The 26,416-nt window shown below is 48.0% G+C and overlaps 1 long non-coding RNA gene across 1 annotated transcript; it reads left to right on the forward strand.

Annotated features, from left to right (window-relative positions):
• Nucleotides 1-9,921: 9,921 nt before the first annotated feature.
• On the forward strand, nucleotides 9,922-13,746 carry LOC146198039 (uncharacterized). The gene is made up of 2 exons (XR_014704709.1): nucleotides 9,922-10,039; nucleotides 13,473-13,746. It is a non-coding gene; the product is annotated as an uncharacterized LOC146198039 (long non-coding RNA).
• The last annotated feature ends 12,670 nt before the right edge of the window (nucleotides 13,747-26,416 follow it).

The following is a 26,416-nucleotide window of genomic DNA, read 5'->3' on the forward strand; positions in this document are numbered from 1 at the left end:
CTTGCTCTGCAGTTCTACTTGTACTTATCAGAGACATCGAGTCTGTTCAATGCTAAATGGTTATGCAGTGGTCATCGCGTGGCCACTGTTATTAAAGCTCAGCTTGTAGGTGCCCGTTCCTGGCCTGAGCGCAGTCGATGTCGGCGTCGGCGTAACTGATGGGCACCTACACTGGGCCATCTTATCGCGAGTAAATTTCTAACCACCGTTCCGCCCAATCAGGGGTTGGCGCGAACTGGTTCGTTCTCCAGGCAGGGGCCCGTTATACCAGCGGTGCTGCTCCGTCAGGGACGGGTGTCTTGGGCAAGACAGAAGGGTCTTGAAAAGTTGGTCTTAATTATGAACTTTATGCACATCTATTTACATATGTACACTTTTACAGGATTTCAAAGACATAGCAAACAACTGGAACTGGTTGTCCTGCCTTCCTAGGAGAGACTCCCAAACTCGGCAGAGCCGATGGTGCAGGGCACCGACCTAAGACAGGACTCAACCAAGAACACTTAACGAACCTTCGGAAACTTCCGTTTACACCTCGGGTTCACACTCCTTGGCCCGAGCTATCCAATCACTGGCCATAAGCGGCGTGATTGGGCCAAGAAAATTCACCGTCCGCCTGGCGGCCGAGTCTGAAGACCTCTCCTTCTAGACGGGGCCGGGTGTCCTCCGGCCGCGGTGCGACAGTTTGCCTTCCCGGACGCCTGCGTGCTGACCCGGAGTGGCTGCCGCGCCATATTCGGCGGAAATAAATGTTCTTCCTCCTCCTCCTCACCCTCGCCCCGTGCCCGGTCACCGCTGTCCGCAGCGTTGCTCCCGCACTGAAACAGTACAGGCAGGCGACCCATGGAGCTTCTTTCTTCTTCTTTTTTTTAGTTTAGGGGAACTGACCCTGTGAGAACTCGCGAAGATGTTCGCTCTCACGCATCTCCGCTCCTAACCCGTCTGACCATCCGCCGACGACGCCTGTCTCCTTTGCTGACCGAACAAGCTTTCGACACGGGAGTGATTAAGAGATGGTGCCGACGCTTCGCGGCGCATATTCCTTCGAACGAGACACGGAGGGGCTCCCGCTTTCCGTTCAGGGACTCGAATGGGATTAAGTAAACAATGTCCGTCTGAGCGCTAGCAGCGCTAGGCGCCGGCTTACTCCTCAGCCGCGTCGGCTTCTGTCGTCTTCGCTGACCGATACCAGCTACCGCCACGGCAGTGATTAAGGGCCGGCGCCATCGCTTCGCGGCACCCTTCTTTGAACTCACATTCCGGGAATCGAGGGGGATTAACCAAAAAATGCCCCTCTGCCTGGGCGCTAGGCCGCGCGCGTCTTGACGATCCCTTACATCGCGTATAGCACTGTTCAACGTCAGGCGCAAAATTCCGCTCGGCATCCCGCAACCCGCCATGATCACCTGGAACACAGACATCTGGGACAGCCTGGCGAATAGCAGCGTTGAGATCCATAGGGGACCGTCGAAGCTATTTGATCCTACACTTTGCCCTTCTGCATAAGGGGCCTAAATGTAACAGTACCGGCCTGTGGCAGCTATATATTTAAAAGCTGCCTTTGGATAGGCCCATATATCTATAACCTTGCGTCCTACACTTAAAAGTTAAGCTTAAGTGTACCCGGGGTAAAGTGCCCCCGGTGGCTGTCCTACTTCAAGTGGCAAAGGTCAACATACCAGATTTTACTAGGCCTCGCGGGCCACATTGCGTGGCCATACGAACCACTGACGTCATCAAAGACGTGGTACACTTTTTGTGCCACGAATTACCCGCGCATAAATCCACATCATTATTAGTGATAAATGACTTCATTCTAGAAATAAAGACAAACGCGAACTTTGTACCACGTATGCACAAAAGACCTCATTCCTCTCAATTGTAACTAATCCAATCTACATGACGATAACGCGAAACACTAGTATACAGACCTCCTCTTTCAGCACTAGCCTTTTGTGCAGCAAGTAGAACATATCTCCTTTAATTCTCCCACTACAAAGCTCCCTTATCGTAGTAAGGGATTATTCAACGCTATCGAAAAATATAACGTTCGTGTTGCTATTATACTCTGCATAAGGTATCTTACAAAACAACGCTCGTGTTGTTATTATACTCAACACAGTCTACACATACAACGATATAACAGTTGTATTCCTGTGGCTTGACTCAGAGACTTGGCACTGAGGCTGAGCCGAACGTAAAACGAACGCCGATGCTCGACTTTTTCACTGAGTAGAGCTCCTGCTCTAAATGTTGTTACCACCATCAGGCATGGGCTGACTCTGGCTTTGCCCGTGTAACCAGCAGGCAGAAGAAGACGACAGTGAGGAGACGTACACGGTGAGCTTCTGTCTGCTGTTCCTGATTGCATTGCGATAGCCTGTTTGCGCCATTAGTTTTCGTTACATGGATGGATAAGGGATGGATACTGTGCAGATTTCAGACACGCAGTGGATTTCGGCGCCCGACGATGTGACAATACGCAACGTTCACGCCGTGGTGATCATAAGTTGCTGCCGAAGAAAATCTTATCGCGTAAATGGGCTTCTTTTAATTTCTTCCGCCAAAATGGCCCAAAATTACATCTCGTCAGAGCTTCTCTTCCTTTGTACACCAGTACTCTCGTCATTCCTAGCGTACCAAACAACGGAGGGAAGTATCATGATACATTATTCATGCTACGTTTTACTATTGTTTTACTATTTTCTCGTCTTGACAAGCCCTCGCAATATATTCTCGGTGGCACGACGAAATTCGTCCCAAAACAATAAACTATAGAATGAGGAGAAATAATAGAATTATGGTCAGCCATGCAGCGTGATTGCAGTAAATGTATGTATGGAGAGTTTTAATCATTTGTTTTCGTGGATTTTCTCTTTCTTGTACCATTGTAGAAATGTAAAGTATCTACGTTGTCAAGTCAAGAACTTGAGCATTTCTTTCTCCGCGCTATATTTTTTTTTTTTCTAGCATTCAAGGAGACAATAGGTCACTCACTTTCTGGGAGAGTTATTAGTCTCATATATATAGGCTGGAGCGGAAAGTCATGGGGTCTTGCTGGTCCTACTTTACGTTCACCAACAAGCCCAGCATCCAAACCATGGCAAGCGCATCTTTCGTGAGTATACAGCCAAATAAAAAAGTCGCTATCATTGTGATCTTCACATCATCATCCTTAGCAGCAGCATCAACAGCAGCCCAGTTTGCTGCGGCACACAAGCATCTCCCAGTTATTTACAACTTTCACTGCTGTACATCCGCCGCGGCCACCCCAGCTTTTTTCTTTTGGCGTCAACTCTAAAAGTAATACTTTTGCGCATTAAATGCTCTTCTAATGTTCATGCACACATATTAATCCTAATGTGTTCTTTTCTTCTCTTTTACTCGTTTCTTTTTCTCTCTTGAGATCCATAAAATATAATTGATGATTGTATGTTAATTACGGAATAATACGCTATTTGCCAACCTTTGAAAACAGTTGCTAATCACAAATGAGGAGAAAAGAATTAAACGGTGACTACACCGCTGGCGATGCGGGTGATAAGCGCGCTGGTTCAAATTGCGCTTTCGCGATAGCGTTTGCTTCGAGAGCTACTGAACGCGTGGATGTGATAATTATCTATAACATAACAAATGTGGTGGTTTCAACTCGAGCATACATGCAATGCTTTCGCGGGTAATTTGCGGGAGCATACATCTCTGCAACCAGCCGCACGTTTGTGACCTTGGCTTCATGCAAAACGCCCAGCGTTATAAGATAACCACGCTTCGCATCGGCTGCATCCACAGCACCCCCTCCTGCAGTGCTTCCGATGTGCCACGTCACCGCTAGCGGCTCAGTCACGCCCGAGCAAATACAAAGGTCTGCAATGGAAAGCAAGTGTGCAAGGGCGCAATACGCCATGTGAAGCAATCATTCAAGTTCGGTACCTTGAAAGGTGTTTCAAGATACTTGGCGTAGCCTGTCACAGCTGCCCGCCTCTCCTGATAAATAGACGAAACTACCGCGAGGCAGGGGCTACCTACATGGGGTGGTCACGTAATCGCTGATGCTGGATAATTAAGGCAATTGCTACTATACTTCATACAGACCGTGAACTTCAGCTCTTACAGTTAACGTTGTCAAGGGCGCTTCCGTACGAACCGCAACAGATTGTCCGCCGTTGTAAAGGCTGCTTCGCTGCAATAATGTGTTATGTGTGAGAAAGCCAAATTATGCTGCCTGATGACCGCCGATACACAATCGGCTCTTGACCGGACAACTCAGCATTGGGCAATGCCGAGTTCTGAGAATTCACACTGAATTATTCACACAACTGTTTGCAAAGATTCAATTTTCCTGATGACGTTGCCGACTGATTGGCAAGGACGTAGTTTCTACATGGTTTTCTTGTGAAATGTACAGTCGTGAGCAAAAGTTGTATACAACACTCAGCTGGTGGCGGAGGTTGAGAAAACTGCATGTCAACTTTATCTAGCAACAGCTATATAAGATAGAGACAATAGTGACAGTGTCCCATTTTATCCACATGCATATGTCACTGTCGCTGCTCCTTACGCTGTCACTAGATGGCATTTTGATGCAGTTTTCCCGAGCTGTGGTCACTGCCTGAGTGTTGTATACCACTTTTGCTCACGACTGTACATGTGAAAGCTTTGCTAAATCACCGGGATTGAACACGTGATTGCATAAATAAAACACCCGCATACTACATGAAGAAAAAATAACAACTAGTAGCTATTGGTAGACGTACTCGAAGAGTAATAGTATATAAAATGCGACTGCAGTTCGCCTTACCTAAATGATTAAAAGTTGCTCAGCCTTATGTATATTTCTAACAGACGTCCTTGACTAATATCTGCCTTATACCCATTAGCTGTCCGGTATTATCTACACTGTTGGAAGCATAATGACCATTCTTTGTCATTGTTTTAATAATAATAATAATAATAATGGTTCACAGGAAGGGAAAGGCGCAGTATCTGTCACACTTGTAGCTGTGGACACCTGAACCGCGCCGTAAGGGAAGGGAGGAAGGTGGGAGTGAAAGTGGATAGAGAGAAAGAGGAGCCGTAGTGGAGGGCTACGGAGTAATTTCGACCACCTGGGGATCTTTAACGTGCGCTGACATCGCACAGCACACGGACGCCTCTTCGTTTCGCCTCCATCGAATCATTGTTTTGCGCTGTCTTCGGAATCCTTTTTTGAGGTTTGACCGAACGCCAAAAGTTAAAAAAAAAAAAGATCCTTGGAGAATTAACAAACTTTCTAACCTTTTTTTTTTTCCCAGACAGCACACACTATAGCCCTGATGACGTGCCTATTCGCTATCATCAAATGTGATGATGCAGCAGTTTACCTGAAACTTAAAGCCATTGACAGCACACCAGGAGGTATGAACGTTCAATTCATTTTACATGTAGCTTGTTTCATCAGATGACCAACTGTAATCGTGGAATGAATTTCTTTTCAGAGATTTTTGTGGTATCTGTAACTGGAATCGTCGTCAACTACACAAGTATCGTCACGGACCTCTTTCTTCTCGTCGGAATAGAGGATGTAAGTTAGCTCTCAACCGTAAATGATTTGCGGATACCACAGCCTTTATTTGTGCCTTGTTAGCTTTTCTATTCTACTTCAGTCGGCCGCAGCAATGGTGGTCCTACTTGGTGTATCTTAGCAGAGCAAAAAATAATAACCGGATGGGTAAAGGACAGATGCCGTGCTGAATATTTGTTAAGTGTAGTTTAATCAAATGGCAAGATATGTAGAGGTAATGCCCTTGGAAACAATAAAAACTTCAAAACGAGGATTGTGTACCAAATAAAATAATCTAAAAATGCTACCTTGTTTACCAACAATGTTCTGCAGACAGCTTGGAAGCATATGTACCCTCAGCTTTTCGATTACAGAAATAAAACATGCAAACATTTTGACTAGAATTCTAATGTCTTGCGAAAGCGTGGTTGCGCTAACTTTAAGTGGCTGCTGACCTGGAGTTCAGCTGTACATTTGGCGCCATTTAAGAGCGGCTGCATGAAATGAATGAGGTTTAACTGTGGCCTTCCCGATCAGCTCCGGTGCGACAGTGCGCTTGATCGCGGAGGGCGCGGTTTTAAGGGCCCCTGAAATGCTACTTGCTGTAATACTCTAATGCAACATATCCAAAAAGGTGGTCCTTATGAGTATTCGAGTCAAATTTTAAAGCTTTGCGTGAAGCATATAATTTACAAATAATTTTTAAACATTGCTCTTGGCGACTGAGGTAAGCCCAAAAGTGAAGCGCAGATCAATAGTGAATGATAATTAGGACACCTAGCCTGAGAAGGCATTTCTACATTTAAAGGTATAGACGAAAGGTCAGTTGCACGCGGCCCTGTTTTCATTTCTCTTGGTGTTTGAGGATAGAAGATAGTTGCGCAAGCGTGCCAGAAAAAGTGCAGGGCGGCGGCGGCAGCGGCGGTAGTGGTGGTGGTGGCAGTATAGTGGTGGTATTGGTGGTGGTAGCGATGGTTGTGGTAGTGGTGGTGGTGGTGGTGGTGGTAGTAGTAGTAGTAGTAGTAGTAGTAGTAGTAGTAGTAGTAGTAGTAGTAGTAGTAGTAGTAGTAGTAGTATTAGTAGAGTGTAGTGGAGGTGGTAGTGGTGGTGACGGCAGGTGGCAATTGGTGGCGGTCGTGATAGTCATTGTAGTAGCTAATAGTAGTAGTAGTAGCAGCTACTAGTAGTAGTAGTAGTAGCTGTAGCTACTAGTAGTAGCAGTTACTACTAGTAGTAGTATTCATTATTACTCATTACTAAGCATTTTGATCATTTCTAATCAATTGTAGCCATCTTTGGACATATTGGTCACTAGACTAATTACAAGTCATTAGTAGTAATTTAGTCTAGTACTCATTACCAAGCATTTAGTGATACCTAATCAATTGCAGTCGTTACGAGTCGACGTTAGACAAATTAGTAATTACAAGCCATTAGTAGTCATCGCAAGTCATTAGTGGGTCATTTTGGTCATTACTATACTACTGATAACTAAGCATTTTAGCCATTTCTAATCAGTTGTAGTAGCGTGACACAGATGGGCTGTCACAAGTCGTTAGTATATTATTAATCATTATAACCTCTATTAATATAAACTATCAGTATTAATCATTTTTTCTTTAATTTGACTTCATGGATGGCGTCAGATGGCGCTTCCGGCGGTCACGTCCGGCGGTCGCTTTCTGCCGACGTGCCATAAGCCTAGAAAACTTTTTATGAATTTTTCGACCTAACTTTGTGGTGGGACACACTAATTAGGGGGGAGAGGGGGCGGAGAGGATGAGCTAATTTGCTTTTGAACATTTGTCCACTGAACTTTCGAATTCCAATTCTCGAATTGAGCAAAGTAAATTTTGCGAGTGGGCCACTAAAATTTAGTGGTTAGGCCAAGTTTGTCGGTCATACCGATCCATTGCGCACGGACAGAAGTCGATGATGATGACATGCAATGCAGAGCGCGATGGAGCGGCAGTAAAGCAGGCGGTGTGATCGGCGGCGGCGATATCTACGATGTTCCGGACTCGCTTTCGATGAGAAATTCTCAGTTCAGAATTCGCTCTGCTGTAACGTTTGGTTTTCCTGGGCTACTTCACAAATAACTGTGTTTAGGTTTGACAGTGATAAGTATAGTGCTCTCACACTCAAAACGAAATAAATTCCAGTGTTGCCCTTAGATGCAGTAATGCGAAAGCATTACGAGGTCTTTCATGCTGCCAAGTAGATTCACCCGGCACATTGCTAGCAGACCATGCCCACACTCGGCCAGATGGATTATGTGCATAGCGTATTTACATAGGTTAAATTGAAGAGCGGCGCAGATGGAACATCACGAAGACGACAATTTTCACTGCACAGCGCGAGAGTGTGTTCCGGTTTTACACGAGGCGTGATCGGCTGTGTGGCGATATTATACTGCTGTGCCTGGGCCAAAGATGCTGATCTGTTCGGATGGTGGTTCGGTGTCTGGCGGTGACGCGATCTTTATTGTTTTCCTTAAAGTGAAGCTCTGTCAACGTTACTAATGAGCCAACGAATGCGTTTGCATTAAAACTGATTTATTGTCGCGCAGAACTGCCGCCTGGCGATGCAGTTGTTCACGTGGTGGGGCAGCTTCTGCATTTCACTCAGTGGCCTGCTGGTGCTCTGCGCTGTCGTCTGGAAAGTCACCGCAGAAAATGTGAGCTCGCGCCACCTCTTATCCTTAGCTCTCCGCACACGCAGCTCTCCGGGCTATGCTTCCTAGCTTCTGTAACGTTTTGCTCATGCGTGGCACATATCTTGGCATTAGAATTATTGACATTTCCTTTTCATCCCGGCCTCGGCGGCAGCTTTTCGATGGAGGCAAAAAGCAAGGCGCCCGTGTGCTGTGCGATGTCAGTGCACGTTAAAGAACCCCAGGTGGTCGAAATTTCCGGAGTCCTCCACTACGGCGTCTCTCATAGCCTGAGTTGCTTTGGGACGTTAAACCCCACAAACCAACCAACCAACCTTTTCATGTCGTTTTTACTTCGCGTACTCACGAGGACACGGCGGATGAGAAAAAAAAGTTGCATTTAACCTCTTACTGCAAGCGACAGCAAAATTATTTACGAACATATCACAAGGGGGAAACTGAAAAAAAAAAACGAAAAATATTTTTGAACATTATTTTAGGGGACGTGCAATTCTGCACATAACTATACTGCAACTTGGTAATCCCCCAAAAATCATACTAGAAAAATAAATTTTTCAGAAATCCTTGCAAACAAAAAACAGCTCTAATCCGCACTGGACGAAGGCAGGGCCAGCACATAACATAAGAAGTATCAACAAAAAATGACATGTGCAAAAATTAAGCTGCAAAAATTAGGACAAGATGGAGCCGCAACGGTGACTATACACAACCTAGAACATTGCAGAAGCATACGCGAGTGGCAGGAATCTTCGAAACCTATCCCGGCGCATCTTGCGCTACAAAGAAACTGATAAAGCTGCGCCTCGCAACAACGAGCATGAAAAAAAATATACATAATTGGCCCGCGTACCAGAATCGGAGTGATAAGGCCGCATGCCGGCAGCTGTCGAAAACAGAACAAATAAAGATGTGAATAGATGGTAGAAATTTGGTGATCGGTCGAAATGACGAGTTAGTTTTCCCAGTTTGTATACCTGCATAATTATGCCAGTGCAACTAAAGCGAACAGATAAGGAAAAAAATAGCGTTACAGAAAAGAGTACCAGCTTGCGTTTCGTACTCTTCTCGTGTGTCGTCCATGTCTTGTTTTCGGTCAGTTTTCCAAAAATGTTCCCATGTGGCTTGGGTACAGTGGCTAGAATGGTTGTAATTCTTCCGCTTAAAAATGGCCGCTGCATAGAATAATAAATTTACATCGGCATGACTTAGATAGTTGACTAACAAATAAAGATGCCGTGTAAAAGTGGAGGTCGCAGTAAGAGCAGAAAGTATGCATCGGATCTTTAAGGGATGTCTCAAACGCGACTGATCAACCGCGCGGCGAGCAGACGACACGCAGTGAGCAGACGTGTAAGTACGTGTAAGCGTTTGTCAGCGCCCCCTGGATCTCCCGCTCCGGAGCATCACGGAAGGGCTTCAGAGTCGGCAGCGTGGTCTGCACACTTCCCCTATTCTAGCCACTGTAGCTTGGGAAAAGCTACAACACGAGGTCGGTGGAAAGAAGTTGAGTAGCAGCAAATTGTTCACGGGGGCAGTTCAGCTGTGCTGTAAACCTTTGCACTGGGCAAGGTGGATGTGAAAAAGCCTCCTCTCTGGGCTGTTGCAAACGCTTCTGCTTCCACCGTCAGGTGCACACAACAGCCCAGCGAGCAATACGGCGACGCCTAGGGGGACTTCGATGCAAATATCTATATATCTTGCACACAAGGAATGAGAACTCTTGCAGCAGTTAACAGCTGGAATGATCTTTTCTTAATCTTTATTGTTTTCAGTTCATGCTGTTCGTCCAAGTGGCCTTACTGACTGTCGCCGTACTTGGCATCAAGGTAAATACAAATGCACAACTACATACCTTGCTTAGTGTACTTTGGATAATGCAGCCAAGGTGCTATGGTCTTTCTTTTGCTCTAAATCAACGCCTTGAACTGTATTCCCTTCCTCCCCGAAATTTCACATAATGTAAAGGACGCGTAGACGTATAGCTCATTAACGGGCCGTAACTATAGCTGCGTCATTAAATTACTTCAGTCCCGTCGTACTCCTGGCAACGAAACGGCAAAACCTGTTTCGAAGGACGATCATAGATGTTAAACGAGCGATAGCTTGACTTTGTATGGTTAGCGTTTGTTTTGGTATTCTGCTCGTCCAGACCTTTCAAAGATATTTATCTTGAGATTGTGCGTAATGCTCAATTTTAAACACAGTTAGCTATGGTAACAATAAATATGACCTATAATTAGTGTTGTGCAATTGCACTGAACTAATTACAGGTCCTAACTATCCCACGATGTATAACTTGATGTTATAGCGCAAAATTGAATTTTAACCCCGTTGCGATGATGCAGCGGTTAGGGCGTTCGACTACTGTGCCCAAGGATGCGGGGGGCGAATCCCGCTAAAAACAAGGCGTCCGTGTGCTGTGCGATGTCAGCGCACGTTAAAGAACCCCAGGTGGTCGAAATTTCTGGAGTCCCTCACTACGGTGTCTCTCATACAGCCTGAGTCGCTTTGGGATGTCAAAACCCCATAAACCAAGGCAATTTTTCTCACAATTAACGAATTAAATGACGCGTAATTAGTAAAGCTCAATGATACTCGGCGTAAGCTATCCAACGATATAACATCTGTGTTGCGATTACACTCGTTATAAGGTACACAACGATATAATAAGTGTATTGCTATGACTTGATCCGAAGGTTTGACATTAAACTTGGGTTGAATGTCAAACGGACGTAGTCGGCCGGTGCTCGACTTTTGTAATGAATAGGGATCTCGCTCCAAAAAGGTGGCGTACAAAGATCAACGCGGGTTAAAAAAAAAAAAAAAAAGCCCAAGATGGTTGGCAAGTGTGGTCTTCCGCTGTACAGCATTCCTAACCGCCCACACATCAAAAATCCCGTTAACAATAACAGTAATCAGCCCTAAGTGAAAGGGAGAAAAAGTACTGCCTCTTCCGCAATCTAAAGCAAACGTAAGCATGAAATGGCTACAGGCTCTGCGGCGGCCTTGTCACCTTTCATGATCGAACTGCCGCATAATCATGGCTTTGTTGGCAGTAACGAGTAGTCTTCTGCTGCGGCGTATAACACGCAAAACGATTGCTTTCCGCAAGATACTTCCTTCCTCTCCTTCAGCTGGCTCCATCATTGCCACGCGCGAAGGATGCGTAAGCATGCCAAATTTTGGAGGCGGCCCACCAAAATTTTGGAAGTCAATACTGAGCTGACCATGTCAAGTTATGTTGGACACTGATTCTGGTAAAATTAGAAAAGGTCAAATTTCAGGGATCTGATGGCCCGCCTAAATTTGAAAGGCACCGCTAATTTGGCCACTGTTAAATTAGGTTGCACACCAATTTTGGTCAAATTTGGACGAGGTCAAACTTCAGGGTTCAGGGGCTCAAATTTTGGTTCTGACAGTTTCTGGTAATGCTGAGCAGCCTTGGAAAGGAACAGAGCAGTTTAAAATAGGTACCGAAGCGTTGGAAGTGGTAGGCGATTATGTCTACTAAGGACAGGTAGTGACCGCAGATACGGACCACGAAAGGGAAATAACTATAGGAGAATAAGATTGGGATGGAGCGCATTTTGAAAGTACTCGAACATTATTACAAGCAGCTTAGCGGTATCACTCAAAAGGAAAGTGTTTAACAGTTGCATCCTACAGGTACTAACCTATGGGGCTGAAGCATGGAGGTTAACGAAAAGTGTTCTACTTAAGTTGAGGACAACGCAGAAGTCCATAGAACGGAAAATGGTAGGTAACCTTAAGAGATAAGAAGCGTGCAGAGTGGGTCAGAGCAATAACTCAAGTTACTAATATTCTAGTCGAAATTAAGAAGAAATGGGCATGGGCAGCACATGTAGTTCGAAGAGAGGATAACTGATGGTTTCTATAAGAGTAACCAATTGGATTAAGCTTATCAGGGGGCGGCAGAAAATTAGGTGGGTGGATGAGATTAAGAAATTAGCAGAGGAGTGGATGCAGCTAGCGCATGGACCGGGTTAATTGGAAGAAAATGGCACAGGCCTTCGCCCTGCAGCGGGTATAGTCCGGCTGATGATGATGATGATGATGATGATGATAGTTTCTGGTACACATGCCTGTCCTGTACGAGAACTTAGTGGTAGAGCTAGTCTCGTTAAATCTCCTTCAGATTTTGCCCAGATGTGTCCAGATGACGGGAAATCGATTGCCAGATGTTGGCTCTGTTTTCGCTAGATGTCACCTCAAGATCTGACAATAGGAACTTAAAAATACATAGTAGTGGAGAGATGAGTACAACAGATGGTGCATATCATCTTCGCGATATTCGAGGGCTCTTGGTTTGATTTAACTCGCCTGAGGTTTAGCGGCCATCAAAACTAGAATAATCGTCTCGAGTTGTTTCAACGTGTACTAAAATTCTTGCGAAAGGGAAGTGCGCGCTTCGCATCCATCAAAATGTAACCGTCGCGGCAGGCATGTAACCCGCGACCCGAAAGCGTTTCTATTTCTTGAAGCGCTGAATTTCTAAAATATCGCTGAATAAATCGATAGACCTGACTTTTCGATGCAAAGGGGCTCAAGTCAAGCATGACAATGTGGGTTCGAGAGGCGCACTTAAAGCCACCTCAATGCCGCCCAAAGCGTCCTTTTTAAAAGCAGCCTATAAGGTCAGTTGTTGGGCAAGTTGGTGACGATTTTCCATATCTACAGCGCGTAAACAAGACGGGAGAGAAACCATATAACGACAAACACAGCGCTCACTTTGGATAGCCCAGCGCTATGTTTGTCGTTATATGGCTTTTCCCTTGTCTAGTTTATCGCGCTGTAGATATGGGCTTTGTTATAATCGTGACCGACTAGCCACGTCGACTGCCGAGCAGTGGCGCAGCGCTCTCCGGTGGCGGTCCCTCCTTCCCACTTACAACTTGTAACTGCTCAGCTCCAAAGGCGCGAAATTTCACACCGCGCTTACTTATCATTCAAGGAAGGAAAACAAGGAACAATTAAGGTTCATTTAGAGAGGTTCGAGAAGTGCATTTACGTCAGTAGGTTAACTCGCGTAAACAGAAAGCAAGGGCCAGCGCTGAAAATCACAACTAGCGCCGCCGCTCAGTCTTTTCCTTTCCTGCCAATTATAATTATATGTAGCAATGCAACGAATGCCGATAAGAAGCAAACGATAAGATGCAAATGATAGAATAGGAAGGGTAGGCTTTCGCCTTTCTCCTCTTAAGAGACATCTAAGAGACCCTCTAATTTTTGTTTTCGTAGGGACACTGCACGCGAGAAATGCATGCCTACTACCAGCAGGTGCAGCCGCTCCATGCCACCCAACCGACGCCCGCCGCCAAGGCGGTCGCCTCTTCAATCCCACAGCAGCAACAGCATCTACGGAAGGCGTCGCCACTCGCAAGCAAGGCCCATCGATCGACTAACCAGCGCAGTGCCCCGTGAGCGGCCTGCTGGCTCGGAAAAGAATGCGTTTCACGCAATGTATATGTGTGACTTCGAACACTGAAATTTAGGTTTGCGCTGCGTATTTACACTTCACATCTATAGGGTGTTGAATATTTGGGGGCTGGGATTTAAAAAATTCCTTTGCAAAATCTACTGCCCCATTCGAGCTGAAATAACGTTCACAAAGTAGCAAAATATCGTCTACGTTATCTGATAAGTGATTCAACATCGGTACGTGCCTAGATTTTCCGAAATCGAGGAAAAACTGCTCTCGGCGGCGTGCACAATTTTCGCAGAAGAGAGTCGAAAAGCTATTTTGACATGATGCGTCATCTGTCGGGCAGCGAGGCAAGCGCGCCAACGGCCGGGATGGAGCTTGTCTCACTGCTCGACAGATGACGTATCATGTCAAAATAGCTTTTCGACTCTCTTCTGCGAAAATTGTGCACGCCGCCGAGAGCAGTTTTTCCTCGATTTCGGAAAATCTAGGCAAGTACCAATGTTGAATCACTTATCAGATAACGTAGACGATATTTTGCTACTTTGTGAACGTTATTTCAGCTGGAATGGGGTAGTAGATTTTGCATAGGAATTTTTTAAATTCCAGCCCCCAAATATTCAAGACCCTGTATATTTAGCCTATCATATTTTGTACTGAAATCCCATTTCAAACCATTTACAACTGGAACATCAAAATAAATGCAATTGCGTGAACGGGCTTCTAGCTTTCTGCCACATTTAGTCGCCTATAGTTTGAACTGAATATTTCTTTTTAACGCGGTAGCGTTAAGGAGCTCGTGTCGCAGAAAAGCCGGTGTCGTCGGCGGCGTTGGCCGTGAGCGATAAATCCCGGCATGCACTTGATAAATAAAAAGCAACTTCCAAGATGGGCTGGGTGGGAATCGAACTAGGGTCTCCGTAGTGTGAGACGGAGACGCTACCACTCAGGGTGCGTTCCAAAACCCCCTCGTAGACGTCTACTTAGACGGCTACGCGAGCAGCCGCCATCTTGGGACGCGTTCCAATTCTCGCGAAGCAGTCTCGCGAAGACGGCTTCGCCGAAGTCAACATCGATGCAGACTACTTTGCTGTCTAAACATGGCGGACAGAGCGCGGTTCGTGCTGAGCGAGTCGTGCGTGCGGAGATTGCAGTAGCTGTACGGTGGTCGGGCTCTTTGCGAACGCCGGAGTATGCATATGAACGATCTTTCAAACGTGAGTTGTTACGACAATGTATGCGCTAGCTAGAGGCTAATCTAGCTGTCTTTATGGTCGTGAGATTCATAGCACTGCAGATTCTTGTACCGCGCTCTGAGAGGAATTAGCGTGCGTTGGATGCTGTTGGTCTTCTTTCTTAACTTGACGACGAGTTTCTTCAGTCTTGATGTTATCGACGAACTCGTCGCTTTCTGGGCACCTCGCCGGGAGTCAGGACGGCTGCTGTACGGCGCACGTGTGTGTTTCTATCTTGCTGTAGTAACCGTGTCAAACTCTTCCGCTGATTTTCAGTTAATCTGGGAAGAACGAACTCGCCTGACGATGCCGACTTGTTGCGCATTGATTTTTTTCTGCCTGTACATTATTAAAACGAGTTGTCTTTGGTTTCCTCGTCTAGTGACTACAGACAACAGGTGTAACGGCATGAATTTTTTCGTTTGCTGTAGGCGGTTACCTTTCGTCTGTAATCCCCTTAAGTTTACAGTATTTTGCATGTGTTCATTGTTACAGCTGTGTGAATGAGACATCTGAGAAGCATGTACACTTCAGCATCAGTAATAAAAAAGGAAAAACGGACTAACGTTCTCTTCCGTCAATTCGTGAGCGGGCTCATTGCGTGAGAAGTCGGTCTGCTACAAGTTAACCTATTAATAGTCTATTTACGTTGTGGCGATTACACATGTAATATTGTTGCTGCAAAAAGTCGGCAAACCGTTAAAAACGTGATTTTCACCTGTATTGTCGTAAATCTTTAAAGAAAACAGCGTTATAATAATTATTCAAACGTCTTAGTTCAACCTTTATGCCGCGAGGTGACGCCAGGCGTAGACAGGTAGACGCTATGGTGGCTTAGACGCGTTCCAATACGCGAACCTGTAGACGTCTACGAAGCAGTCTTGCTAGACGTCTAAGAATTGGAACGCACCGTCAGCCACGAGTTCGATGCTTGAAAGCGATACAAAAGCGCTTCTAGTGAATGCGGTGTTGCCTTGAAAACGTGCCGTAGAACATTCATCATCATCATCATCATCATCATCATCAGCCTGACTATACCCACTGCAGGGCGAAGGCCTCTCCCATATTTCTCCACTTAACCCGGTTCTGTGCTAGCTGCATCCACTTGACCCCTGCGAACTTCTTAATCTCATCCGCCCACCTAACTTTCTGCCGCCCCCTGCTACGCTTTCCTTCCCTTGGAATCCAGTTGGTTACCCTAAGCGACCATCGGTTATCCTCTCTTCGCACTACATGTCCTGTCCATGTCCATTTCTTGTTAACTTCTACTAGAATGTCGGTAACTTGAGTTATTTCTCTGACCCACTCTGCACGCTTTCTATCTCTTAATGTTACCCCTACCATTTTTCGTTCCATAGCCCTCTGGGTTGTCCTCAACTTAAGTAGAACTCTCTTGGTTAGCCTCCACGTTTCAGCGCCATAGGTGAGTACAGGTAATGATGCAATTGTTATATACTTTCCTCTTTAGCGATACCGGTAAGCTGCTAGACATAATCTGCGAGTGCTTGCCAAATGCGTTCCATCCCAATCTTATTCTTGTTATTTCCTTTTCATGGTCCGGATCTGCGGTTACTACCTGTCCTAAGTAGACATATTCGCCTACTACTTCCAGTACTTCGCTACCTAATGTAAACTGCTGTTCCTTCCCGAGGCAGTTGAACATTACCTTAGTCTTCTGCATATTGATTTTCAAGCCTACCTTTCTGCTTTTCCTGTCTAGGTCATCAATCATTATTTGTAGTTCATCTCCCACGTTGCTTAGCAAGGCAATATACTGCGGTGTATATCGGTAATTATGAGCATGTTACTTACAGAAGTCGCAGTTACACGAGTAGCGAAGTACGTTTCCGCTACATTTCTTCTGCGCACATGCAGAGCCATCTTGCGGCAAACACAGAAGAACCCCTCCTCGAAATGTGCGTCCTGCCCCGACACGTGGCGCGCTACTCGCCCCTGACGTTTCGCCGTGCACCCTCACGGGTTGTAGAATCAAGCGTCTTTCCTTTCTTTAGATCACTATCTTCGCTCACCCGCTTCTCCCCTCCGGGCCGCGCGGGTACCGATGCGAGGATGCCCCAATACCTTTGCGTTTAATAAGTTTTCTCGCTCTCTCCCCTTCCAACATCCAGCGTGCGTCACTCGAACAGTGGTTTTTAGGCGACGCGGCTCCTCTTTTCGCTCACAGCGCGATTGCTAGGTGCAGCGTCTGATGCCGGACGCCTCTGTAGTGATCGCTACGCCGTAGCGCTTCTGCTGGGGAAGAGTCCCCTGCGATGTGTGCCGAGCTGCTTCCGAAGAATCATGCCTCTGCGTGGTGCTCCCAAGCGAGTTAGAGGACGATCCCATCAAGGCGTCAGCCCCATGATCGCGTCCGCCTTCATGGTGCGTCGCTGCCCGGCTTTCTCCCTCCGAGACACCGAGTTCTTTGGTTCGTTCCGCTTGCTCAGGCGCACGTTTCGTTGCCGCGCCGAACACTGCGTTCCTCAGCGCTCACCGTTGCGATAATGTAGATTGTGAGAAGCACTTGTTTGAACAAATAATTAGAAAAAAGTTGTACAGTGCACTTAGAAGTGTTGAGTATGAAAACTATGTCTGTGTGACTCAAGAGCATACCGAGCGAATGAGTGGGCGGGGCGAACGAGGTGCAATAACGCTATCGCGTTCCACTCTTGAAGGCGAAGCTTAAGTGTCCTCCGAATTTCTATACCGCGCTCTCTAAACTCTGCATCGCCATTACGCGAAACTTAATTGTTCACGGCTGAAAACTTGTCAGCCTTCCACTTTCCATCCTGAACCATGACAGTGAATGTCATTATTTCGGCGCAAAAAAAAATACCCAGACGATAAACGACACTCTTGATTCATATACGCGTATATTCTTCTCCTGCACGCTCGTAACCGTGTTATATATATATATATATATATATATATATATATATATATATATATATAAAGGAAAGAAGCCAACAGTCGGCGAGGCCAAGGAAAGCGTTGGGGATTGTGCTTTATGTCTTTTTTTTTAATGTTTACTTGGATAATCACAGAAATTATTAATGTAATCTGTTAGGGGAAAGATAATTAAACACAAAGTAGAAGAAAAAACAACGTGCCGATGGTGGGATCCGAACCCACGACCTCCGAATAACGCGTCCGGTGCTGGACGCGTTATTCGGAGGTCGTGGGTTCGGATCCCACCATCGGCACGTTGTTTTTTCTTCTACTTTGTGTTTAATTATCTTTCCCCTAACAGATTACATTACTAATTTCTGTGATTATCCAAGTAAACATTAAAAAAAAAAGACATAAAGCACCATCTCCAACGCTTTCCTTGGCCTCGCCGACTGTTGGCTTCTTTCCTTCATGTATTATAACGAGCACCCTCATTTCCCTTTAATTGATCTGTATATATACATATATATATATATATATATATATATATATATATATATATATATATATATATATATATATATATATATATATATTCGCCGAGAAACCCCCGAGTTAAACTGCAGATGTTCTTGTTTTTCTTATTTTCTAAATTCACTTGTCTCCCGATTAAACTGGACCATTTTAATTACACAAAACAGAATTTATTCACAGCTATACACAAATTCGGCACGTTTCTCTCCTCGGCATCCGAATCCAGTCTCCCATTTTCTCTTGAGTCGATTCGCTCGCTTGCAAATTGCTCTCTCTCCCTCGAAATACTCCTCGCGGGACTCCTGGGTATCCTCCTTCCTATGTCGTTTCGCCGCGGCTTTTTGTGACAGCTGCAGGCATCTTCCACTGCCGTTACAACTGCTGGCCGCCAGCGCCAGTCAAATTCTCAGAAACCGATTCGCTGACTCGGCTGGAAATGGTTTCGGTAAGGTCGGTTGTCCTTTCGGGAGCGACGCTTTTCTGCGGCCAACCTCGTTTATTTAGAGCGCAGCTCTTTGGCGCCCGTTCCTGGGTTTCGCGTCGTCGTCGGCCTCGTAACCAGCTCCGCCCCATTTCATCCCCCCAGTTTGAGCCGGCACTTCGGCAACCGGAGCCTCACAGGAAGAGGGTACAATCAGCGGCGAACTATGGGGGGGCAGGAGCGCGCGCAGCAACCGGAGAACACGAGGAAAGGAGGGGGGGGGGGGGGTTGCCGGAAGCAGCGCTAGCAGAGACTGACTGATGCCGCCGCTAGCGAGTCAAAACAACGTGACAGCGTAGAACACGGACCCAAGGAAATTGACGAGCACATAGTCAACCCAAAAATTTGGAGGACACTTAAGCTTCGCCTTCAAGAGCGGAACGCGATAGCGTTATTGCACCTCGTTCGCACCGCGCACTCATTCGTTCGGTATGCTCTTGAGTCACACAAAGACAGTTTTCATACTTGTGGCGATTTAAAGGGGAAACGGTCTTCCGTCCCGCTCACACTCCGCAGGTGCAACGTCCTCGCTAGCGACCCGCGGAGGGAACAAAGGGGACAAAGGACGGGGAAGACACATCGTTAATACTCGAATGCTATTTATTGCACTTGCAAATAATACAGAACATGCCGGCTAGCTATACATCAACAAGGTTTTCCTTGGAAGGGGCAAGGCTACATAAGAAGGATTTTTGACTCGCCGGCTAGGGAATGGGGGTGCGACTTCGGCGGCGGACATTTGAACGCGCCGTGAATATGGCGGCCGGGATGTCCCGTGCGCGCCGCATTCTTCGGACGAAGCCATACCACGGCGTTTGCCGCGGGAGGCGGCGAGAGCGTGCGGTATTTACCGATCGCTTCGCCGTTGGGAACCAGAAGACGGGTGGTCGTGCACGACGGGTCCTCCCGTGTGCGCTGCGTACTCCGTGCCATGCTATCCCCCGGCGTTTGTCGGGAGAGGCGGCGGGAGATGACCGCTCTCGTTGCCGGCTGGATCCAGAATCTTCCTCTCGTCTTCTCGCGGGAACCCGCGTAGACGTCTTGGTGGCGCACCCATCGCTGGTCTCCTTCCCCCAAGGGGAGGTATTTACCTCCTCTCCCAGCCGGCGCTGCCATGAAGCTCGTTGGGGTGGTGGTGGTCGGTCGCGGCGAAGGGGGAGGAAACTGGTTTTCCACATACTCAACACTTCTAAGTGCACTGTACAACTTTTTTTCTAATTATTTGTTCAAACAAGTGCTTCTCACAATCTACATTATCGCAACGGTGAGCGCCGAGCAACGCAGCGTTCGGCGCGGCAACGAAACGTGCGCCTGAGCAAGCGGAACGAACCAAAGAACTCGGTGTCTCGGAGGGAGAAAGCCGGGCAGCGACGCGCCATGAAGGCGGACGCGATCATGGGGCTGACGCCTTGATGGGATCGTCCTCTATCTCGCTTGGGAGCACCACGCAGAAGCATGATTCCTCGGAAGCAGCTCGGCACACATCGCAGGGGACGCTTTCCCAGCAGAAGCGCTACGGCGCAGCCATCACTACAGAGGCGTCCGGCATCAGACGCTGCACCTAGCAATCGCGCTGTGAGCGGAAAGAGGAGCCGCGTCGCCTAAACACCACTGTTCGAGTGACGCACGCTGGATGTTGGAAGGGGAGAGAGCGAGAAAACTTATTAAACGCAAAGGTATTGGGGCATCCTCGCACCGGTACCCGCGCGGCCCGAAGGGGAGAAGCGGGTGAGCGAAGATAGTGATCGCAGAAGAAATGTAGCGGAAACGTACTTCGCTACTCGTGTAACTGCGACTTCTGTAAGTAACATGCTCATAATTACCGATATACACCGCAGTATAATGTTCTACGGCACGTTTTTAAGGCAACACCGCATTCACTAGAAACGCTTTTGTACCGCTTTCAAGCATCGAACTCGGGGCTGAGTGGTAGCGTCTCCATCTCACACTCCGGAGACCCTGGTTCGATTCCCACCCAGCCCATCTTGGAAGTTGCTTTTTATTTATCAAGTGCATGCCGGGATTTATCGCTCACGGCCAACGCCGCCGACGACACCGGCTTTTCTGCGACACGAGCTCCTTAACGCTACCGCGTTAAAAACACGTTGGCACTGGCGGCCAACAGACTTCAAGGCGCGCAGGCCCTTGGGTCCCCGCACGACCTTGTGGGGTTTTAGGGGGGAACGTATTCCGCCCCGCTCCTACTCCGCAGGTGCAACGTCCTCGCTAGCGACCCGCGGAGGGGAACAAAGGGGACAAAGGACGGGGACAACACAGTGTTACTACTCGAATGCTATTTATTGCACTTGCAAATAATACAGAGCATGCCGGCTAGCTATACATCAACAAGGTTTTCCTTGGAAGGGCAAGGCTACGTAAGAAGGGCTTTTGACTCACCGGCTGGGGAATGGGGGTGCGATTTCGGCGGCGGACATTTGAACGCGCCGTGAATATGGCGGCCGGGATCTCCCGTGCGCGCCGCATTCTTCGGACGAAGCCATACCACGGCGTTTGCCGCGGGAGGCGGCGAGAGCGTGCGGTATTTACCGGTCGCTTCGCCGTTGGGAACCAGAAGATGGGCGGTCGTGCACGACGGGTCCTCCCGTGTGCGCAGCGTACTCCGTGCCCGCTATCCCCCGGCATTTGCCGGGAGAGGCGGCGGGAGACGACCGCTCTCGTTGCCGGCTGGATCCAGAATCTCTCTCTCGTCTTCTCGCGGGAACCCGCGTAGACGTCTTGGTGGCGCACCCATCGCTGGTCTCCTTCCCCCAAGGGGAGCTCCTCTCCCAGCCGGCGCTGCCATGAAGCTCGTTGGGGTGGTGGTGGTCGGTCGCGTCGAAGGGGGAGGAAACTGGTTTTCCACAACCTCACTGAAATTGAAGTGTTTATGTCCCTCAGGATAACACTGGCAGCCCGGTCGGTGGCGATGGTCTGCATTGCCGGGTCCTCCGAACGCAACAGGGCCTCCCAGTCCTCTCAGGTCTTCAAGTACTCTATACTCCGTTTCATACATCAAGTGCAACGCTGCCAAAGCTACAGCTCTTGTTTGCGCTCTCCGCATCCGCGATGAAAAATAGTGCCTGCTCTTGACGAGAAGAAATAATAGTTATTTTGTCTGCAAGCTTAATACATCTTACATTTGCCATTAACTTCACAAAGATCACCTTTTTTAGGGAGAAAAGATCAGATTCGGTGAATTTGTATGTTTTTTATGTCGTTTTCGTTCGTGTCGCGTTTTCGCTGCCCCGCAACCTTGCCAGCTGTGTTACTAGATGGCGCTGGCTGTGCCCTCCGCATCTCTTTTTGAGAAAATGGTTCATTGGTGCGCATTTTTCTTTAAGATCCGCACTGCGAAGATGTCTAGGTATGCGAAGCAAGTTATTGCAAACGTATATGCTCGGAATAGAGCCCGTTTCCACAGGAACCACTCGGCCACAAAACGAGCGCGTAGTGGTACGCCTTTTTTTTTTTTTTCTTACGGACTACTTGCGTAGCTTTCGCTGCGTTGCACCTGATGTATGAAACGGAGTATAGGCCCCGCGGGGGAGGGTCCGAATGGCGGCCAAAATAATCAGCAAAACAACAGTGATCATAGCCTTCAACTGTCTTAAGGTGCCCAGTGTGGTGAGGTACGGCGCAACCATTCTCAGATGCGGATGCCTCGTGTAGTAGACGTAGACCTCCGCCCCCCGGACATCCGGGAGGGGGGGGGGGGGGGGGAAGTGCCGGGGATGATGTATGAATGATGACGGGCAGATAGGTTTGTGAGACCTTGAGGTGCGGTGCCTTCTGGTGCCAAACCTCCTCCCATCTGACAACGGCATAAAAAGCAAAACTTTATTTATACATCAGGCAATGGCGCCCGTTTTCGCTCTGCTTGGCGCGGTCGCACATGCCGGGGTCTCCGGGGGTCCGCTTGGTTAGCTTGCCGCTTGGGGCGCTGTCGTCAATGACGCCTAAAGCCCCTCTGTGGCGCCCACAACACCCCCCTTTCTCGAAAGGTTTGATCTCACAGGTCCAGGCGTTCTGGTCGCTTACAAACACGTCCACTTCTTGTGGTGCTCGTGTCCTGCAACGGTTGCAGGTGTCTTGCTGTACATCTTGCTTGTCCTCTGTCGGTTTGTACAACGTAGGACCTTGGTTCTGATGTTGGCTGTGTTACCACGCCGTGTCATGCAGCTCCAGCGAGGATGCGCATCGCTGTGCTTGGTGGTAAGCGCTCTCGGCTCCGTACCTTGTGCCGGGTGTCGTATGATCGTTTTGCACGAGCTCTGTGGGCTTCATTATTTTGTCTGAATTCGCTGTCGTCTCACTTCTGGGCTAGCAGCTTCGAAGTGGTTGGTACTGTGGTGTTCAGATGGCGACCCATTGAGTTCTCCTGGTGAAAACCCTTCCACGCTGGGTGTGGCCATGTAGGCAAGCAGCGCTTCGTGTATGTTGGAAGACTTCCTCAAAAGCTGCTTTGCTGTCTGCACAGCCCTCTCAGCCATACCGTTGCTCTGCGGGTAGCAAGGGCTTGATGTGTGTGACGCTCCCCAGTGATGCACTAGTTCTTCGAACTCTGTGGAAGTGAACTGCGGCCCGTTGTCTGTGCGTATTGTCCGTGGAACGCCGTACCGTGCAAACATTGGCTCCAAGACTAGGGCTATGCTTTTTGTAGCTGTCCTCGGCAGCTGTTCTAGCTCGAAAAATCGGGAGTAGTAGTCTACTACAACAACATACTCTTTCCCCTCCAGCGTGAAGAGATCCATGCCGACTGTGTCCCAAGGGTGTGCTGGCAATGGGGTTAGAAGCAGGGGTTCTGTTTCTGGCTTTCTGTGCTCTCTGCAAGTTGGACACTTTTCCACATAGTCTTCGATGTGCTTGTCTATGCCTGGCCACCATATGCATTCTCTTGCCCTTGCTCGGCACCTCGTTGTGCCCAAGTGGCCTGCATGGAGTTTTTCCAGAACCTCTACTCCGATGTCTGGCGGTATGATTATTCTGTCACCTTTGAATAGCAAACCATCAACGAGCGAAATCTCACTAGCCACCTCGACGTACCTTTTCAGGTCAGGTGACAGCCCATGCACAGTTGGCACAGTTGGAAAGCGTTTCGTCTGACTGGATGCTTGCCCTGATTCTGTCCAGCATTTGGTTTGAAGCAGGGAGCTGTTCAAGTGCTAATTCTTCAAACTCGCGCACTGCACTCTTGAGAGTTCTTTCTTTGTCTGCTGGTTTCCCAGATGGCTTCCGGGACAGAAGGTCAGCTGTGTACAGCTTTTTGCCAGGAGTGTGGGACATGGTGTAGCCGTACTCCAAAAGGCGCATTCTGAAACGTTGAAGGCGAGGACTCAGCTCGTCAAGTCGGTTAGTCATCTGCAGCGGTATTAATGGCTTGTGGTCCGTTTCCACCTGAAAGGTTGATCCCAGCAGGTATTTGCGGAAATGTTCGCAAGCCCATGTGATTGCCAGTGCCTCCTTTTCAATTTGGGCATATCTGTTCTGTATCCGTAAGGGAGCGTGATGCACATGCCACAGGTAAGAGCTTTTCGTGTGACTGCTGTAGATGTACAGCCCCAAGACCGTATGAGGAAGCATCCACAGACACTGTGTGAGGCGACAGCATCGTAGTCAGTGAGAACTGGCGTCCTGCTTAAAGCTTGCTTGAGTTTGTCAAACCTCTGCTGCTGAGCTGGGCCCCAGTGCCAGTTGGCGTCTTGGTGGAGCAAGTCTCTGAGAGGCTTCGTAAAGTCTGCTAGCTCTGGAAGAAATTTTGCTAGGTGGTTTGCAGAGCACAACAAAACCTGACTTCTGACACATCACATGGTGGGTCGAGCTGGAGTATGGCCCTGACCTTTTCCGGGTCGGCGCTGACTGCTGTTGAGTTTACGACGTATCCTAAGAATGTTACTTCTGTTTGTCGAAAGGAGCACTTATGTTGAGGGTAACACCTGCATCTTCCAGCTTCCTCAGCACCAGCAGTAGGTTGGTGCCGTGTTCCTCAGTTTTTTTTCCCTGAGACAATGATGTCATCTTGTAGACAACTCGCACCATCTAGTCCTTCGAGCACACGGAGCATTTCTCGTTGGTAGAACTCTGGTGCTGTGAAGATTCCGAAGGGAAGCCTCAGGAACTGGAACCTGCCAACTGGTGTGATGAAGGTTGTGTATTTGCGAGAGTCCTTGGACAGTGGCACCTGCCAGTACCCTGCTTGTGCTTCTAGGCGGCTGAAAACTGTTGCACCTGCTAATTTTGCAAGACACTCGTCCACCGTAGGCATGAGCACACGTTCGCGTATTATTTGTTGGTTGAGTTGACTATAGTCCACGCAGATGTGCAGCTCATTGTTTTTTTTTTTCGTGCAACAACCATTGGAAAACACCACTCGGTTGCTCGCTCTGATTGACTCCCAAGTCTTCCATCCTTTCTAGTTCTTTCTTCACAAGTGGAAGCAGTGGAAGAGGCACGCACCTAGGATAACTGACTGCGTATGGCTCAGCATCCTTTTTGACTTTGATGCGGTACTCACTCTTCATGACTCCAAGCCCAGACGTTAGCTTTGGGTATGATGCCAAGAAATTTGGGACATCAATTGATTGTGCGAGGGTTTCGTCTAGCTCAAGAGGGCGCTGTAGAATCCCCAGTGATTCTATAGCTGGTCGGCTGAGCAGCGGTTCTTTTAATCCTTTGATGATGAACACTGCTTCTTGGACTTCAGTGTTGCGCCAGGTGACTGTTGCATCGATGTAGCCAACAGTAGCTATCGCTGTCTGGCCTCGGCCTATCAACAGCTGTTGCGTTGACTTAATGGGTCCCATGACGGTTCTGTCGTACTGGTCGTGTGCGATTGCAGTCACATCCGCGCCGGTGTCGACCTTGGAGGTAAAATGGAAGTTGTTCACGGTAGCAGTAATCCTTCACGGCGTGTCCACTCCCACTTTGATTTCGCCTAAATATAGCTCTCAGAGATCTTTTGATCATTGTCGGATACTCGAGGTCTCGTCCTTTGGCTTAGACATGCAGACACGGGCGTAGTGGCCTTTTTTTCCACACTGGCTGCACGTCTTGTCTATCGCGGGACACTGTGTCTTCGTGTGGTCACAACACCACCACACCACTTGCAGCGTTCGTCTCCCGTCTTGTGTACGTTGAGGGCACGACTTGAAAGGCACCTTCACTTCGTTCCAGCGAGTTTTGATGTTTGTCTGGCCGCGAACTTCTCCCATGTCGAGAACTGGCTTTCGATGGAGCAAATTTCCTTGTGTTGAAGTTTCACGCTCTCTGAATTGCAGGCAGCTGTGATTGTTTTTTTGAGAGCGAGTTCTGCGTCAAGCTGCAGGCTCTCGCCGAGTTTTACGTCTCGCAAGCCGACCACGAGCCTGTCCCGAATCAGTTCGTTTTTGAGAGTTCCGTAATCGCATCTTTCGGCCATCTTGAACAGTTCAGTCGCAAATGCGTCGACGTTTTCATGCTGCTCATTTCCGAGAGTTAAATCGCGCTCTCTCATAGATGACATTCTTTCGAGGTAGGAAATGCTTTTCAAAAGCACTCACCACGGCGGAGTAGGATGCCATCTGTTCGTCTATCAGTTTCAAAGCAGCGAGCACGTCCTCCGCTTCTTCGCCCATGGCGTAGAGTA

This window comes from Amblyomma maculatum, chromosome 2 (assembly GCF_055883805.1).
Source record: "Amblyomma maculatum isolate TAMU_Amacu chromosome 2, ASM5588380v1, whole genome shotgun sequence".
In the NCBI taxonomy this organism is placed as follows: Eukaryota; Metazoa; Arthropoda; class Arachnida; order Ixodida; family Ixodidae; genus Amblyomma; species Amblyomma maculatum.